General features: G+C 48.0%; 1 long non-coding RNA gene across 1 annotated transcript in view; it reads right to left on the reverse strand.

Annotated features, from left to right (window-relative positions):
• Positions 1 to 19,802, reverse strand: part of LOC148148479 (uncharacterized) — a 67,184-nt gene that overhangs the window by 42,711 nt on the left and 4,671 nt on the right. Inside the window, exon 2 of the long non-coding RNA XR_015758772.1 lies at positions 7,276 to 7,453. This is a non-coding gene — a long non-coding RNA (uncharacterized LOC148148479). The remainder of the gene's footprint in view (positions 1 to 7,275; positions 7,454 to 19,802) is intronic.

The raw sequence follows: 19,802 nt of genomic DNA on the forward strand, positions 1-19,802 counted from the left end.
TTTCTCTCTCTCTCACTCTCACACACATTCTCTCTTAAGTTAGCATGTATGTGTGTGTGCACACAAACACATATATATACATCTATGGGTGAATCATTTCATCCAAGATGTTTGCTTATTTGCAGATACATTCTATTTTGTTCAAATAACACACAACTTGTAGTCACAGTCATTCAATGTGGCATTTTATAAACTCCTCCTTCTGGAACAAGACCAGCCTGATCTAAAACTCGGAGACAGATTCTGAACAAGGCCGCACACCTACAATTCACTTTCTGACCTGAGATGTCACCTTTTGTATCTCTGCCTGATTGAAGTTTGGAAAGTTAGGCAGGCACTGATAAAACCTTAAATTATCTCTGGTCAGTGACTTGAAACAGATTCTGAATTTGTATCTTAATCAATCGAAACTTTAATCTCCTTTCTAACAGAGTTCTCCATCAGTCATTTTAGGTATGTTCACTCCACTTACACCAGTTGTATGATCTTTCAATCTCTCTGCTTATAAACTCTGTTAAAAATCACGCAATGAATCCAAGATGGCGGCAGTCTGAGAGATCTGCTGTGCTGGGCTCTATGCCATATCCCAGGCAAGGTGGACCTTTATCCTCCCCCTCCCCCCCCTTGCTAAGCTTCCCAGGAGAAAAATTGATAATATAGAGTTGAAGAACATCTAGAGCTGCTAAAACAGTGATTTGACAGCTCTAGTATCAGGATGAAGGCAAATAAAGGAAAAGGGGGAAAGGAGTGTAGGGGGTGGTGTAATTTTTAAATCATTAACTGTTGTAGTAAGCACATAGTAAGTACAAAGCCACCATTTTAGTCTTCTCTACCTTGTAGTAAGCACGAGCAGACACTCCCCCAGATTTTCATGAATGGAACAATGGAAACAGCTTTCCTCGTGGCTGAGGGACCGCCCACAACCACGGCTGTACGTCATCACCCATATAAGGGAGAAGCGGGGAACTCGAACACTGATTGGCTGGGTGAATAACCAAATAATCTCATCCATCAGGAGGACAGTGGGGAACTTTAACACTCATTAGCTGAGACAGTAGAAGGCCCCGCCCACTCCTACATGTATATAACGTGCGGGGATTACAATCTGTGTGTGTGCCTCGTGGGAAGCCATTGAGGTAACACCCGGTTCTGCAGAATTGAATAAATAGTTTTGGACGAACTCCTCCGTGTCTTTGTTCTTGGGAAGGGAAGCAGAGTGCCTGATGGGGGGTCGCAGAGTCCCCTATCTTGCACAATTGGGGGCTCGTCCGGGATGCAATAATTATTGCCGGGGCTCTCTTCGGCTCGTGGATCAAGTCTGATACAAAAAGACGCGTCTGGTATATATTTATACTGCTCACTGAATCGGCTTGGTCCGTCAGCCGTCGGCCAAGAGAGTGACCCGGCTCATTAAAATAATTTTGGATCCCGAGAAAAGGAACACACGGACGAGTGCTGGGACGACCGGTTAGTGACTATACACGGGGGTACACACATTTAAAAAGGCCAGACAACTTCGTGCACGAATCAAGGTGAGAGAGTTTCTTTTTGTTCTTCCTTGTTGGCCGCGTGGTTTTGACGGTCATCTGTGAGAACGCTTTAAGCGTTTAAGACCAGGACCGAAGATAGACCATGGGAAATTGTGGTTTTGACGGTCATCTGTGAGAACGCTTTAAGCGTTTAAGACCAGGACCGAAGATAGACCATGGGAAATTGTGGTTTTGACGGTTATCTGTGAAAATGCTTTAGGCGTTTAAGACCAGGACCGAAGATAGACCATCGGAAATCAGACTTTTAGGTCCACTAAGGACAAGTCAGGGAGGACTGTAAATGGAAAAGAAATACCCCCCCGATAGTCCACTAGGTCGGAAATTGAGTTTATGGACGGAAAGCAGTAGGACAAAGGACTTAAAGAAAGAGACTATGATAAAATATTGTTGTTTTATATGGACCAAAGAACCTATCCGCGCCCCCTCGGTAGTTTGGCCCGAGTATGGGTCTGATGAAGACTGGGTGTGTCAACTCCTAAATATATATGTTAACAGAAAACAACCGTTTGACCCAGAAGAGAGCAAATACGCCGCCGCCTGGTTGGCGAGTGACTGCGGGGACCCCACAAGTCTCTACCTCTGATTCCCCAAACAGACCCGAGAAAGCCCCAGAAGTCTTGGGACGTCCTCACCGACGGTTTGCCCCCTTCTGCCCCGCCCCCGTATGTACAACCCGCGCACGGCCAGGCGTCCAGCGCGGACCTCCCTCCTGCGTCGGATAATCCCGGTTCCCGGCAGGTCATGCTCAGTGAGGGAGAGCCTGCTGGGGGGGACACAGGAAGGGAAGAAGAGCCCACCCCAGGCATTAGGAGATCAGCCCGAATTGAGATGCGGAGAGATCAAGAAGAGAGATTGGGTGCTGAGAGGGTTAACAATGTTGAACAGATGAACCCTTTACGAGAGGTGCCGTTTGGGAACGAACGGACCGGATTCGTAGTACAACCTTTAAATTCTGGGGATATCCGACAACTCCGTAATGAACTACCCCGTCTACTGGACGACCCTGTCAGTGTGGGAACACAATTAGATCAATTTCTGGGGCCCAGTATATACACATGGGCCGAATTGCAGGCCATGATGAGAATACTATTTAATTACGATGAAATTGTCATGATCCGGAATAGTGCAATGGCCATTTGGGATAGGGAGCATCAGGACGGCCCTCAGCGTGGAGAGCAGAAGTACCCCTTAGAGGACCCCCGGTGGGATCATAATGACGAGGGGGGACGGGCTAATATGACAGACCTCAGAAACCTTATAATCAGGGGAATCAAAACCTGCGTGCCTAAACAGCGGAATTTAGCGAAAGCATTCGAAGTTGGACAGAAAAAGGATGAATCCCCGAGTGAGTTTTTAGACCGTTTGCGGGAGTCCATGCGAAAGTATTCAAGTTTAGACCCCGATGGAGAAATAGGCAAGGGCATGCTTAAGGTGCACTTTGTGACTAAGTCATGGCCTGACATTCAGAAGAAATTACAGAAAGTGGAGGATTGGGCTGAAAAAGATGTTGCAGAATTATTACGGGAAGCACAGAAGGTGTACGTTCAGAGGGATGTAATAAGGGAGAAACAGAAGACAAAAATGATGGTGGCAGCCGTACGGGAAGCTTGTAAATCCACCGGAATGGGGGAAGAAGGTTATGGGATGGAAAGAGGAAGGTCGAGGGAAAGTTGGAGAGGGAGAGGAGCGAGATGGGGCAGAAGTGGGAGAGGAGGATCTTATGGAATCGAATGGCCTCAGGCGGCCGGATGTTACCATTGCGGGAAACTGGGACACTTCAAGAGGGATTGTCCCGATTTTAAAAGGGAGCGAGAAGGGATGTATGAAATGGAGCGCGAACAAATGGATTAGGGAAGTCAGGGGAGGATCGGAACACGGGCCTACCAAGAACCCCTGGTAAATTTACGGGTGGGCCCATTTAGACAAGATGTTACTTTCTTAGTTGACACAGGCGCCGGCAGGTCCTCAATCCCCCTCCATCCTAGGGGGGTTGGCTTCCAGGCTAAAACATTAAACATTTCAGGAGTAAAGGGTGGGGTTTTCAGTGCAAGAATATTTGAACCACAACCCTTGCGGCTGGAGGAGGAGGAGCTCTAAGTGGAACTCCTTCACCTCCCGCACCTTCCCTATGGGTTGTTGGGACGGGATTTAATAGTCCGTTTCGGACTACGAATAGAAGTGGGAGAAGAGGAAGAATTAGCCATTACCATGTCATACCTTAGTGAGTCCCGATTGACAGAGATAGACCCTAGGGTTTGGGTCGCCAAAGGGAACCGGGGGGGGCTCGCAATTCGACCTGTGGAGGTAAAATTAAAGCCCCAGAGCCCCGACGTCAGAGTGCACCAATACCCCATCTCTTGGGAAGGGAGGCAGGGCCTGAAGACAGTTACCAAATGCCTACCCCTCGCCCTGTTGCAAATTCGCACCCAGCCAAGACGGGATTTGGGCGTCTCCCCTTACGAAATGCTGTTTGGCCTCCCGTCCCATGGGCCGAAGGGAGAACCTCCCTTATTCGAGTCTCGGGACATGTTTGTGCAAAAATATGTGGTGGCTCTGGGGTCTGCTCTATCTCGTTTACGCCAACAGGGACTTTTGGCACAGATGCCGCCCCTCGAGTTTGCGGTGCACACCATCAAGCCGGGTCAGTGGGTCCTGATTAAAAGCTGGAAGCAACGCACCCTCGAACCTACTTGGGACGGTCCCTTCCTAGTACTTTTGACTACCGAAACGGCTGTCCGCACGGCCGAAAAGGGCTGGACACATTATACTCGGATCAAGGGACCGGTGCCACAACCGACGGAGGACAAACAAACCTCTCTGACAGAGGCATCTAAGGAACAGAGACCCTGAGAACAGACTAATTGGACTTTGGCGAGTTTAAAGGACTGTGTCCTCCGGCCGGACACGAGTGTTGCAACAAAATGCAGTCAATCGTATTGTTAACTTGCTTTGCCATTATCCTTCGGCTGGGTCATAGTGTGCGTGTTACCCAATTCGGCCTCTGGGAAAAAACAGGCAGAGGACCGTCGGTGGCTCTCCATCTCCGTTCCCACCAACAAGCCAACACAGACACTTAGTTTAGACCTATGTGGGTTGGTGCCCTGTGCGACGAAAAGTGAACTGAATCAGACTAAGCGTAACCTAGAGAGAGAAAGGGGATTCCAGGGTCAGACGTTAGTATTACAGTTGCATGGCAAAGAAGGCATCAATAGACCTCCGGCCCCCGGGGTCCAGGCTATGGTGTCAATTGTCCGTGATCCCATCACCCCTGGGCGGAATTGTGAGCAGAATCAGTGCAATCCACTCTATCTGACCATAAAGACCTTGGGGAACAACGGGACGAGCCTTAATGGAACGATCCTGGGTATTAGGGTTGGGGGCCAGGCAGGACAGAAGGGGTTGCAGCTGTGCTGCACAACCATCACGGTCATTGAAGCTGGGTCTGGGGCCTCATCCACCCCCGATGAGCAGGAAAAGGTTAGGATAATTGAGGTGATGGACTTGGAAAGGACCTTTGAAATAGAAACGGGATACGGGGAGGCGAATGCCTGGATGGAATGGGTCAAATATACGGTAAGGAGCATGAAAAAGAGTGATTGCTACGCGTGCACGGGTGCCCGTCCTAACCCTCAGGTGGTCCCATTCCCGCTGGGATGGGAGAAACATCCACAAGCCTTGGACTGCATGGTAAGGCTGTACCAGGACCGAGAGGCCTGGAACGACCCCACTTGTTGACCCTTAAGTTTGAAGTTTCCTCCCGTCAGGTCTAAAGGGGCGCCCCGCCCTCCGTCATTCACAGGGGTAACGGGTACGCACCAAGCCTGCGTCTCTCGGACGGGACCGCAATGGGACAATGATGTGGGGACATTTGACAAGTGCAGCGGATCAATTCGGCGGGTCAACGAAACTACCGGGGGCAGGAATTACTCCCACATTCATGTGCCTAGGGCAGACCTCTGGTGGTACTGTGGTGGGAGGATTCTGCGACCGACCCTGCCCCAAAAATGGGCGGGCACTTGTGCAATCGTTCAATTGGCCATCCCATTCACCGTGGCATTCGAAAAACAAGAGCAACCCCGTTCCAGTAGAAGAACTAAGGGCTTTGGAGACCTCTTTTGATGATAACATATATTTAGATGCCATAGGGGTCCCCAGGGGTGTTCCTGATGAATACAAGGCTAGGAACCAGATAGCGGCGGGTTTTGAGTCGTCACTGTTCTGGTGGGTTACCATCAATAAGAACGTGGATTGGATTAATTATATTTACTACAATCAGCAGAGGTTCATTAATTATACTCGGGATGCAGTGAAGGGAATAGCAGAACAACTAGACGCCACTAGCAGAATGGCGTGGGAAAATAGGTTGGCCCTGGACATGGTGTTAGCAGAGAAGGGGGGTGTTTGTGTCATGATAGGCACTCAGTGCTGCACTTTCATCCCCAACAACACAGCCCCTGATGGGTCCATCACCCGCGCCCTGAATGGGCTCACCACATTGGTGGATGAACTCGCCGAAAACTCGGGCATCGATTCTGGCCTCACGGGTTGGTTGGAAGCTTGGTTCGGTAAATGGAAGGGGGTGGTCGTTTCCTTTCTCGTCTCATGTATAGTGGTGGCAGGGGTACTAACTGCCCTCGGGTGTTGTATCATTCCCTGCGCCAGGGGGTTAACTCAGCGACTGATCGAAACCTTACTAAGAGGGATGTTCCTTATGGGCAGGTCGAAAGGATGAACCTCGAGATAGAACAGTCTGAATCCCTCTTGGGCGGGGGTAGCATTAGAGACGGGCAGCTTGATAAACAAGCTCGGGAGCTATTGGACGCCCTGGAGAAGAAACTCCCAGTTTAAAAATTACAAACCGTAAGAAAAGACACGGGGGATTTGTAGGGGGTGGTGTAATTTTTAAATCATTAACTGTTGTAGTAAGCACATAGTAAGTACAAAGCCACCATTTTAGTCTTCTCTACCTTGTAGTAAGCACGAGCAGACACTCCCCCAGATTTTCATGAATGGAACAATGGAAACAGCTTTCCTCGTGGCTGAGGGACCGCCCACAACCACGGCTGTACGTCATCATCCATATAAGGGAGAAGCGGGGAACTCGAACACTGATTGGCTGGGTGAATAACCAAATAATCTCATCCATCAGGAGGACAGTGGGGAACTTTAACACTCATTAGCTGAGACAGTAGAAGGCCCCGCCCACTCCTACATGTATATAACGTGCGGGGATTACAATCTGTGTGTGTGCCTCGTGGGAAGCCATTGAGGTAACACCCGGTTCTGCAGAATTGAATAAATAGTTTTGGACGAGCTCCTCCGTGTCTTTGTTCTTGGGAAGGGAAGCAGAGTGCCTGATGGGGGGTCGCAGAGTCCCCTATCTTGCACAGGAGTACAGCAGGCAGGGCACTCCCCTATTATGTCAGGGATGCCTGTAGCCATTGCTCAAACTCCCACGGCGGCCCCTTTGGATTTAATGGGGCAGCAGCATTCACTCTCAGAGTTTGCTAAACTCCAAGTAAAGATTGAGGCAGCACTGGAGCCGATCTCTGCCATGCTGAAGAGGCATGAGCGGGAAATCCAAACACTGAAGTGATGAGTGGCAGCGGACGAGCAGAGGACCGCAGCATCAGAGACTGTGGTGGAGGACACAGGAGATGGATCCGAATGCTGGAAGATCAGGTTCGGGTACTTCAGGAAAGCTAAAGTAGAAGGAACAACTTACAGCTCCCGAAGCGCGAGGAAGGTGAGGACCTCGTTGGATTCTTGGAAGAGTGGTTCCCGAAGTTCCTGGGGCTGGAGGTCGAGTTGGGCCAGGTGAGTGTGGAGCAGGCCCACTGGATCGCAATGCGCAGGTCTGGGTTGGATCAGCACTCCCGTCTGGTCTTAATGCGACTCCAGCACTATAAAGAAAAACGGTTACTGATGGAAACAGCAAGAAGACTGGGAAGAGATCAACAGGCTTTAACACACAAACGCTCAAGAATAATGTTCTTTCAAGACTTCTCTGGAGCCACAATTAAGAATCATAGAGATGTACAGCACGGAAACAGACCGTTCAGTGCAACCCAACCAGACATCCCAACCCAACCTAGTCCCACCTGCCAGCACCCGGCCTATATCCCTCCAAACCCTTCCAATTCATATACCCATCCAAATGCCTCTTAAATATTGCAATTGTACCAGCCTCCACCACTTCCTCTGGCAGTTCATTCCATACACGTACCACCCTCTGTGTGAAAGAGTTGTCCCTTAGGTCTCTTTTGCATCTTTCCCCTCTCACCCTAAACCTATGCCCTCTAGTTCTGGACTCCCCGACCCCAGGGAAAAGACTTTGCCTATTTACCCTATCCATAATTTTGTAAACCTCTGTAAGGTCACCCCTCTGCCTCCGACGCTCCAGGGAAAACAGCCCCAGCCTGTTCAGCCTCTCCCTGTAGCTCAATTCCTCCAACCCTAGCAACATCCTTGTAAATCTTTTCTGAACCTTTTCAAGTTTCACAACATCTTTCCGATAGGAAGGAGACCAGAATTGCTCACAATATTCCAACAGTGGCCTAACTAATGTCCTGTACAGCCGCAACATGACCTCCCAACTCCTGTACTCAATACTCTGACCAATAAAGGAAAGCATACCAAATGCATTCTTCACTATCCTATCTACCTGCGACTCCATTTTCAAGGAGCTATGAACCTGCACTCCAAGGTCTCTTTGTTCAGCAAAACTCCCTAGGACCTTACCATTAAGTGTGTAAGTCTTGCAAAGATTTGCTTTCCCAAAATGCAAATTTTGCACTTATCTGAATTAACCTCCATCTGCCACTTCTCAGCCCATTGGCACCATCTGGTCCAGATCCTGTTGTAATCTGAGGTAACCCTCTTCGCTGTCCACTACACCACCAATTTTGGTGTCATCTGCAAACTTACTAACTATACCTCTTATGCTCGCATTCAAATCATTTATGTAAATGACAAAAAGTAGACGACCCAGCACCGATCCTTGTGGCACTCCACTGGTCACAGGCCTCCAGTCTGAAAAACAACCTCCACCACCACCCTCTGTCTTCTACCTTTGAGCCAGTTCTGTATCCACATGGCTAGTTCTCCCTGTATTCCATGAGATCAAACCTTGTAACCAGTCTCCCACGGGGAACCTGTCGAATGCCTTACTGAAGTCCATATAGATCACATCTACCGATCTGCCCTCATCAATCCTCTTTGTTACTTCTTCAAAAAACTCAATCAAGTTTGTGAGACATGATTTCCCACGCACAAAGCCATATTGACTATCGCAAATCAGTCTTTGCCTTTCCAAATACATATACATCCCGTCCCTCAGGATTCCCTTCAACAACTTGCCCACCACCGGCGTCAGGCTCACTGGTCTATAGTTCCCTGGCTTGTCCTTACCACCCTTCTTAAACAGTGGCATCACGTTAGCCAACCTCCAGTTTTCTGGCACCTTACCTGTGACTATTGATAATACAAATATCTCAGCAAGAGGCCCATCAATCACTTCTCTAGCATCCCACAGAGTTCTGGGGTACACCTGATCAGGTCCTGGGAATTTATCCTTTTTTATGCGTTTCAACACATTCAGCACTTCCTCCTTTGTAATGTGGACATTTTGCAAGTTGTCACCATCTCTCTCCCTACAGTCTATATCTTCCATATCCTTTTTCACAATAAATACTGATGCAAAATACTCATTTAGTATCTCCCCCATTTTCTGCGGCTCCACCCAAAGGCCGTTTTGCTGATCTTTGAGGGGCCCTATTCCCTCCCTAGTTACCCTTTTGTCCTTAATGTAATGTATTCTCCTTAACCCTATTTGCCAAAGCTATCTCATGTCCCCGTTTTGCCCTCCTGATTTCCCTCTTACGTATAATTCTACTTCCTTTACACTCTTCTAAGGATTCACTCGATCTATCCTGTCTATACCTTACATATGTTTCCTTCTTTTTCTTAACCAAACCCTCAATTTCTTTAGTCATCCAGCATTCCCTATACCTACCAGCCTTCCCTTTCACCCTGGCAGGAATATACTTTCTCTGGATTCTCGTTATCTCATTTCTGAAGGCTTCCCACTTTCCAGCCGTCCCTTTACCTGCGAATATCTGCCTCCAATCAGCTTTCGAAAGTTCTTGCCTAATACTGTCAAAATTGGCCTTTCTCCAACTTAGAACTTCAACTTTTAGATCTGGTCTATCCTTTTCCATCACTATTTTAAATCGAATAGAATTATGGTCGCTGGTCCCAAAGTGCTCCCCCACTGACACCTCAGTCACCCGCCCTGCCTTATTACCCAAGAGTAGGTCAGGTTTTGCACCTTCTCTAGTAGGTACATCCACATACTGAATCAGAAAATTGTCTTATAGACACATAACAAATTCCTCTCCATCGAAACCCTTAACACTATGGCAGTCCCAGTCTACGTTTGGAAAGTTAAAATCCCCTACCATAACCACCCTATTATTCTTACAGATAGCTGAGATCTCCTTACAAGTTTGTTTCTCAATTTCCCTCTGACTATTAGGGGGTCTATAATACAACTAGGAGAAAGTGAGGACTGCAGATGCTGGAGATCAGAGCTGAAAAATGTGTTACTGGAAAAGCGCAGCAGGTCAGGCAGCATTAAAGGAGCAAGAGAATCGACTTTTTGGGCATAAGCCCTTCTTCAGGAATGACGAAGGTGTGCCAAGCAGGCTAAGATAAAAGGTAGGGAGGAGGGACTTGGGGGAGGGGCGTTGCGAATGCGATAGGTGGAAGGAAGTTAAGATGAGGGTGATAGAGGGGGTGGGTGCGGAGAGGTCAGGAAGGTCAAAAAGGCGGTGCTGAGTCCGAGGGTTGGGACTGAGATAAGGTGGGGGGAGGGGAAATGAGGAAGCTGGAGAAATCTGTATTCATCCCTTGTGGTTGGAGGGTTCCTAGGCAGAAGATGAGGCGCTCTTCCTCCAGGCATCGTGTTGCCATGGTCTGGCGATGGAGGAGGCCAAGGATCTGCATGTCCTTGGTGGAGTGGGAGGGGGAGTTAAAGTGTTCAGCCACGGGTCGGTTGGGTTGGTTGGTGCGGGTGTCCCAGAGGTGTTCTCTAAAACGTTCCGCAAGTAGGCGGCCTGTCTCCCCAATTTAGAGGAGGCCACATCGGGTGCAGCGGATGCAGTAAATGATGTGTGTGGAGGTGCAGGTGAATTTGTGATGGATAAGGAAGGATCCCTTGGGGCCTTGGAGGGAAGTGAGGTTGGAGGTGTGGGCGCAAGTTTTGAATTTCTTGTGGTTGCAGGGGAAGATGCCGGGAGTGGAGGTTGGGTTGGTGGGGGGTGTGGACCTGATAATGGAGACGCAGAGGGAGTGGTCTTTCTGGAACGCTGATAGGGGAGGGGAGGGAAATATATCCTTGGTGGTGTGGTCTGTTTGGAGGTGGTGGAAATGATGAAGGATGATATGATGTATCTAGAGGTCGATGGGGTGGTATGTGAGGACCAGTGGGGTTCTGTCCTGGTGGCGATTGGAAGGGCAGTTGGAGAGGTGGGATTCAAGGGCGGAGGAGCGGGGAGTGGAAGAGATGCGGTGGAGAGCATCGTCAACCACGTCTGAGGGGAAATTGCGGTCTTTGAAGAAGGAGGCCATCTGGGTTGTTCGGTATTGGAATTGGTCCTCCTGGGAGCAGATGCAGTGGAGGGGAAGGAATTGGGAGAATGGGATGGCGTTTTTACAGGGGGCAGGGTGGGAGGAGGTGTAATCTAGGTAGCTGTGGGAGTCGGTCGGTTTGTAGTAAATGTCCGTGTTGAGTCGATCGCCCGAGGTAGAAATGGAGAGGTCTAGGAAGGGGAGGGAGGAGTCTGAGACGGTCCAGGTAAATTTGAGGTCAGGGTGGAAGGTGTTAGTAAAGTGGATGAACTGTTCAACCTCCTCGTGGGAGCACAAGGTAGCGCCGATACAGTCATCGATGTAGCGGAGGAAAAGGTGGGGGTGGTGCCAGTGTAGCTGTGGAAGATGGACTGTTCCACATATCCTATGAAGAGGCAGGCATAGCTGGGGCCTATGGCTACTCCTTCGGTTTGGAGGAAGTGGGAGGATTCGCCTCCACCACATCTGCTCCCATGAGGACCAATTCCAATACCGAACAACCCAGATGGCCTCCTTCTTCAAAGACTGCAATTTCCCCTCAGACGATGCTCTCCACCGCACCGCTCTGAACCCCACCCCTCCAATCGCCACCAGGACAGAACCCCACTGGTCCTCACCTACCACCCCACCGACCTCCAGATACATCATATCATCCTCCGTCATTTCCACCACTTCCACCACCACCAAGGATATATTTCCCTCCCCTCCCCTATCAGCGTTCCAGAAAGACCACTCCCTCCGTGACTCCCTCGTCAGGTCCACACCCCCCACCAACCCAACCTCCACTCCCGGCACCTTCCCCTGCAACCGCAAGATCCTTCCATATCCGCCACGAATTCACCTGCACCTCCACACACATCATTTACTGCATCCGCTGCACCCGATGTGGCCTCCTCTATATTGGGGAGACAGGCCGCCTACTTGCGGAACATTTCAGAGAACACCTCTGGGACACCCGGACCATCCAACCCAACCGCCCCATGGCTGAACACTTTAACTCCCCCTCCCATTCCGCCAAGGACATGCAGGTCCTTGGCCTCTTCCATCGTCAGACCATGGCAACACAGCGCATGGAGGAAGAGCGCCTCATCTTCCGCCTAGGAACCCTCCAACCACACGGGATGAATGCTGATTTCTCCAGCTTCCTCATTTCCCCTCCCCCCACTTTATCTCAGTCCCAACCCTCGGACTCAGCACCGCCTTCTTGACCTGCAATCTTCTTTCCGACCTCTCCGCCCCCACCCGCTCTCCGGCCTATCACCCTCACCTTAACCTCCTTCCACCTATCGCATTCCCAACGCCCCTCCCACAAGTCCCTCCTCCCTACCTTTTATCTTAGCCTGCTGGACACACTTTCCTCATTCCTGAAGAAGGGCTTATGCCCGAAACGTCAATTCTCGTGCTCCTTTGATGCTGCCTGACCTGCTGCGCTTTTCCAGCAACACATTTTTCAAGTCTATAATACAATCCCAATAACGTGATCATCCCTTTCTTATTTCTCAGTTCCACCCAAATAACTTCCCTGGATGTATTTCCGGGAATATCCTCCCTCAGCACAGCTGTAATGCTATCCCTTATCAAAAACGCCACTCCCCCTCCTCTCTTGCCTCCCTTTCTATCCTTCTTGTCGCATTTGTATCCTGGAACATTAAGCAGCCAGTCCTGCCCATCCCAGAGCCATGTTTCTGTAATTGCTATGATATCCCAGTCCCATGTTCCCAACCATGCCCTGAGTTCATCTGCCTTCCCTGTTAGGCCCTTTGCATTGAGATAAATACAGTTTCACTTATTAGTCATTCTTTTTCCCTGCCTGCCCTGACTGTTTGAGTTGCTTCTGTTCTCAACTGTACCAGTCTCAGGTTGATTTCTTTCCTCACTATCTCCCTGGGACTCACAGCCAACCCCCCCAACTCCCAACCCCCCCACACACCTTACTTGGTTAAATCCTCCCGAACAGCTCTAGCAAATCTCCTTGCCAGTATATTAATCCCCTTCCAATTTAGGTGCAATCCGTCCTTCTTGTACAGGTCACTTCAACCCCAGAAGAGATTCCAATGATCCAAAAATATGAATCCTTCTCCCATACACCAGCTCCTCAGCCATGCATTCATCTGCTCTATCCTCCTATTCCTGCCCTCACTAGCTCATAGCACTGCGAGTAATCCAGATATTCTTACTGGGAGAAAGGCATTTATTGAAGTCGGGGGGGGGGGGGGGGAAGAACCGTTATGGACAATGGTACAGTTTTTCTTTGCTTTCTTTACCCCTTTACTCTTCTCTCTCCCTTCTTGTGATTGTCGGTTTTATAGATTCTGTACTGCCTTGGTGTAAAACCTGATTTATTTAACATTTTCATCAGTTGGCTATTATCTGGGGATTTTTCTTCATTGTCCTTTTCTGGATTGCGGGTGGCTATATCTGTGGTTAAGATGTATGGAGATGAGGTGTGGAGGGGGAGAGTGGGTGTCCATGGTTAACTCTCAGAATGTAAATAACAGGTTCTCTTTGTCTGTGAATTGCCTGGGACTGCGCCTTGGCCTCAGCTGGAAGGAGCCAGGATGGTAGCAAGGATTGCTTCCTATGGGCAAGGGGGAGATCTCTAGTGAATTGGGGTTTATTTGGGTGCTTGTTTCAGTTCAATCTAGTGGTTAGGTTTTTAGTTATAGTAGTTTTCATAGGAGTAGTTTTTAGATTTTATAGAGTTAATGTTTTTCTTGCTCGATGCACTTCAGATAAGCTTCCTCCTGTTGGGAAACCACGGGCTGCCCTAGATGACCATGGCTAGTGATTTGTTCAGATGGTGCACCTGGAATTTAAAAGAAAGAAGGTGCTGTCAAGCCTTAGGAAGGAAAGGATGGATATCGCCCTTGTGCAGGAGACACATTTAACTGATAACAAACATCTGAAACTGCAGTGGGCGGGGGGGGGGGGGAGTTGAGTGGCTATACCGGTAAGAAGGAACCTCCCATTCCAGGTAACTGAGCAAATTAAGGATGAACATGGACAGTTCATCATTCTTAAAGCTCTAATACAATCAGAAGAGTATGGCGTCCTCAATGTTTATTGTCTCCCATTATAGGAGGGGATTTTAACCACCTAATGGATCCTAGGGTAAGGATGATGCTAAGGGGCCTGGCGATCACACCTGTGCAGTCTAGACAGTTGGTGGGATTGGTGGCCGTGTGAAGGTATCTCCACCCTAATGGAAGAGACTTTACTTTCTATTCCAATCCAGACGAGTGCTACATGTGAACTGACATGTTCCTTAGCCCTTCGGTTTGTTTGGATAGAACACTGGCTTGCAAAATTGGGAATATAAATACCTTGGACCATGTGCCAGTATATTTCGATGTTAAAATCGAGGGTGGCAGAATAGATCCATAGCACTGGCGCATGGACCCATTCCTGTTAAGGGATAGCACATTTGTTAAGTACATTGCAATAGAGTTCTGGGCCTTCTTGGATATCAACTCGGGCATGGCCAGTAATCTGCCGGTACTTTGGGAGACCACTAAGGCATATTTACAAGGCCTGTTTATTTCATATTCAAAGACTAGAAAGAGGCAGAGAGGGGAGCAGCAATGGATGTTGGCGGCCCAGCTGAAGGTATATTATCATAGGCCTTCAGTGGTCAAGCTGCAGCGGGTCACAGCTCTCCGGGCTGCTCTTGACTCAATGCACACACAGGTGGCAAAAAAAGAAGTCTCCTTTGCTAAACAAAGATTGTTTGAATTTGGAGATAAACCACGTAGATGTCTGGCATATCTGGCTAGAAAGAAAGGTGCTTCATAATCCATTATATCTATCAGAGAGAGGATTGGCACAGTTACCCATGAGTTGAAGAAGATCAAAGCAAGATTTCGCGAATTCTTTGCAGAGTTATACCAGTCGGAGGGTGGTGAAGACAGTGTAGCGAGAATGCAGTCCTTTTTGAGGACCTGGACCTCCCCGGTATAAACGTGGAACAAGTCTCCCTGTTAAATGTTATGACAATACAAGAGGTGCAGGAAGCAATAAAGCATCTCCAGGGTGGCAAAACACCGGGGCCAGATTGATTCCCAAATGAGTTTTATAAGGAATTCATAAATGTGTTGGCGAAGCCACTTTTGGGGATGTGCAGTCATTCATGTACTCAGGATTGTCTGCTGTCCCCTCTTAGGGAGGCTAATATCTCCCTCATTTTAAAGGAGGGGAAAGATCCTGAAGAATGTGCTTCATACAGACCAATTTTGTTGTTGAATGTGGACTCTAAACTTCTGTCAAAGGTTCTGGCCCTGAGGTTAGAAAAGGTATTGTCCAATATTATAAAAGAAAATCAGACGGGTTTTATTAAAGGCTCTTCCAACAATATCAGGAGGGTACTGAACATAGTACAGGTATGCCAGCAAAGATTGATCCCAGGTCTGATGGTCTCCTTCGGTGCAGAAAGACATTTGACTGGGTAGAATGGCCGTACCTGTTCGGGGTCTGAGAGCACTTTGGTCTGGGGGGAGCCTTTGATGGTGGGTGGCAGTGTTGTATAATGATCCTAAGGCAGCCGTCATCACAAACGGCACTAAGTCGGATAACTTTAATATAGAGAGAGGTAGCTGACAGAGATATCCTCTCTCACCGCTGTTATTCACCTTGGTAAATGAGCCGTTAGCTGAGGCTATCAGGAGAGACCCTGAAATAGTGGCACCAAGGATGGGAATGGGAGAGCATAAGGTCGCTCTATACACTGACAATGTCATAGTCATAGTCATAGAGACATACAGTATGGAAGCAGACCCTTCCATCCAACTCGTCCATATTGACCAGATCCTTTTGTTCTTGGCCAAAGTGAGGACTTCAGATGCTGGATTTTAGAGTGGTGCTAGAAAAGCACACAGGTCAGGCAGCAACCAAGAAGGAGGAAAATCGACGTTTCGGGCAGGAGCCCTTCATCAGGAGTGTTTTGTTCTTGGCTAGTCCGGAGAAATCCGTACCCCAGCTGATACAAAATATTTAATCATTTGGCAGTTTTTCGGGATAACATCAAAAAATCAGAAGCCAAGTCGGTGGGGGGATTAGTGGAGGTGCCTGATCTGAAGGCTGGAATGCAGTTCCCATTTAGCTGGTCGTCAAAAGGTTTTTTGTATTTGGGAATTTTTATTTACCCCTGCCTTTCACCAGTTGTATCTACTGGAGAGGATAAAACAGGATTTGCAGCAGTGGGGGGATTACCGTTATCATGGTTAGGCCAAATGGCCCTGATCAAAATGAATGTTCTTCCTCGCCTGTTGTACCCAATGAGAATGCTCCCGTTGTTGCTCCCCAGACAAGTGTTACAAAAGCTCAATGGTTGGCTTGAGTCTTTCATTTGGTGTCGTAAGCGTCCCCTAATTAAATTTACTAAATTGCAACTCCCGCAGCGTGAGGGGGGGGTGGACCTTCCAGACTTGAAGAGATATCAAATAGGTGCCCTGTTAGCATGTGGGGGTGACTTGGTACGGACGGATTCGGGGTCGATTTGGCTTGACTTTAAAGCCTCGCAGTCGTGATGTCCCCTAGTTAATCTATTATCCATAGAGAAGATGAACTCCGTGACTGAGCAGTGCAAGAGCCCAATCATTCTGAATACGTGAAATGAGGATAATGAGGCAAGACAAGAGCAATTGGCTTGAGACCTCGCTGTTTATCCCGTTGGCGGGGGCCTCAGGACTTAAACCTGGGGCAATAGACTCTGGCTTTAAGGCTTGGGAGAATAAGGGAATCTCTTGTTTGGGAGATCTGTTTGAGGGGGAGGTCTTGATGTCGTTAGGTCAACTTAGTCAGAAATACGGATTGTCTTAGAAAAGGGACCTTTTCTGGTACTTTCAGATAAGGCATTATATACAGAGGAGGGGTACACTCCGAGCTCAGCCTTACAAGTCAGACATGGAGAAAAGAGTGCTCCAGCGCACAGGCACTCTTATAGTTAGTACTCTGTAGAATTTACAGAAAGGATATGCCTCAGGAGATGTGGAGAAACTCTGTGGGGCTTGGAATCGGGAACTAGGAGAGGATATTTCATTGGATATATGGGAAAATATGAAGAAAATCTCAATATATACCAAAGCGCAGGCCATGCAATTGAAGATTTTACACAGGGCTCATATGGCACCAGAGAGGCTAGCTACGTTCGAGAGGAGTGTCGCCAGGGTGTCCCAAATGTAAAATTAGTAAAGGCACTCTTACAAACTGCTACTGGTCATGTTGCAAGATACTGGAGTGCTGAAGGAAAACCTGAGAATTTTAGCCAAGGTGGATTTGTATTTCTTCTTTTGGGGTTGCCAAACTTGCCCTCTCTCGGGAACATGGGAAGAGATTATGTAACATCCTTATGCACTGTGCAAGGAAGAACATTCAAATGAATTGGACGTTGGAAAAACCCCAGGTCTTATGGGATGGTGCAGGCTGGTGATAGAGCATCTCCCCCCAAGACTGCCTCACACGTATGGCGCACCACAAAACGGAGCAGTTTTATAAAGACGTGGCAGCCCTTTCTAAATTATATAGACACAGACTTATTGGCAATATTGGTAATATCCTGAAGACGGGCTTATGCCCGAAACGTCGATTCTCCTGTTCCCCGGATGCTGCCTGACCTGCTGTGCTGTTCCAGCGACACATTTTCAGCTATTGGCAATATTAACCAGGGCCGTGGTATATCTGTGGGAGTCAGATTGGGCAGCCCGTAGGGCCCTGAGAGGGGGAAGCTGGGAAAATGCGGGTACAATGACTGGTGCTGCCAGGGGTGGGAGCTTCAATGGGGGTGCGGTGAGTGAAATAGAATAATTTGATGTAATTTTATTTAATTTGAATTCAACTTAATTTAACTTTTATTTAATTTGATTATAGTTTAGTTTAAGTAGATACATTTGTTCTGGTAGAATAGTAGCTAGTTTATTATTAATAGTGTTGTGATATGACACTGTTGTAGTACCTCTACCTTTTTGTATTCTGGATTTTTTGTATATGTGGTTGTTTTGGTAAAAGATTTGAAAAAATTTTTAATAAAATTTTTTTTTTTAAATCATACACCAATTTATTGTCGAACAGGTTTATTTGGAAGTACCAGCTCTGAAAGCTAGTGCTTCCAAATAAACCTGTTGGTCTATAACCTGGTGTTGTGTGATTTTCTTTTAACTTGCCCACCCCGGTCCAACACCAGCACCTCCACATCATAGGAGTTTGCACGTTCTCCCAGTGTCTGCGTGGGTTTCCTCCGGATGCTCCGGTTTCCTCACACAGTCCAAAGATGTGCAGCATAGGTGAATTGGCCATGATAAATTGTCCCATAGTGTTCAGCAGTGTGTGGGTGCATTAGTCAGGGGAAATGTAGGGGAATGGGTCTGGGTCGGTTAACTCTTCGAAGGGGCAGTGTGGATTTGTTGGGCCAAAGGGCCTGTTTCTACACCGAGGGAATTCTAATATCAATTCTATCGGTGTATCCTATCTCACTGCACCCGACTAAGGAGCATCACCCCAAAGACTTAAACAAACATATTGGACTATAACCCAGTGGCATGTGATTTATGACCTTCTCTCAGCTAGATAGTCATTGACTCCTTTGTCTGCCAACTGTTCTTCTCTCTCTGGGCTCTATCCTCACCTATCATTTATTCCTTACACCCTCCCCCACCATATCTTCTGCATATAACCCAACATTCCTAGCGACTATCACTTCTGAGGAAGGGTCACCAGAACAAAAAGGTTAATTCTGATTTCTCTTCACAGATGCTGCCAGACCTGCTGAGCTTTTCCAGCAACTTCAGTTTTTGTTTCTGATTTTTACAATATATGTTAATGATATAGAAGATGGTATCAGCAATAACATTAGCAAATTTGCTGATGATACAAAGCTGGGTGGCAGGGTGAAATGTGATGAGAATGTTAGGAGATTACAGAGTGACCTGGACAAGTTAGGTAAGTGGGCAGATGCATGGCTGATGCAGTTTAATGTGGATAAATGTATGGTTATCCACTTTGGTGGCAAGAACAGGAAGGCAGATTACTACCTCAATGGAATCAATTTAGGTAAAGGGGCAGTACAGAGAGATCTGGGAGTTCTTGTACACCAGTCAATGAAGGCAAGCATGCAGGTACAGCAGGTAGTGAAGAAGGCTAATAGCATGCTGGCCTTCATAACAAGAGGAATTGAGTATAGAAGCAAAGAGGTGCTTCTGCAGCTGTACAGGGCCCTGGTGAGACCACACCTGGAGTACTGTGTGCAGTTCTGGTCTCCAAATTTGAGGAAAGACATTCTGGCTGTTGAGGGAGTGCAGCGTAGGTTCACGAGGTCAATGGCGGGATTACCTTACACTGAAAGACTGAAGTGACTGGGCTTGTATACTCTTGACTTTAGAAGACTGAGAGGGGATCTGATTGAGACATATAAGATTATTAAAGGATTGGACACTCTGGCAGCAGGAAACATGTTTCCGCTGATGGGTGAGTGCCGAACCAGAGGACACAGCTTAAAAATACGGGGTAGACCATTTAGGACAGAGATGAGGAGAAACTTCTTCACTCAGAGAGTGGTCGCTGTGTGGAATGCTCTGCCCCAGAGGGCAGTGGAGGCCCAGTCTCTGGATTCATTTAAGAAAGAGTTGGATAGAG

Source organism: Chiloscyllium plagiosum, unplaced genomic scaffold (assembly GCF_037043375.1).
Source record: "Chiloscyllium plagiosum isolate Xiang-an unplaced genomic scaffold, Cpla_swu_hap1 HiC_scaffold_12, whole genome shotgun sequence".
Classification (NCBI taxonomy): domain Eukaryota; kingdom Metazoa; phylum Chordata; class Chondrichthyes; order Orectolobiformes; family Hemiscylliidae; genus Chiloscyllium; species Chiloscyllium plagiosum.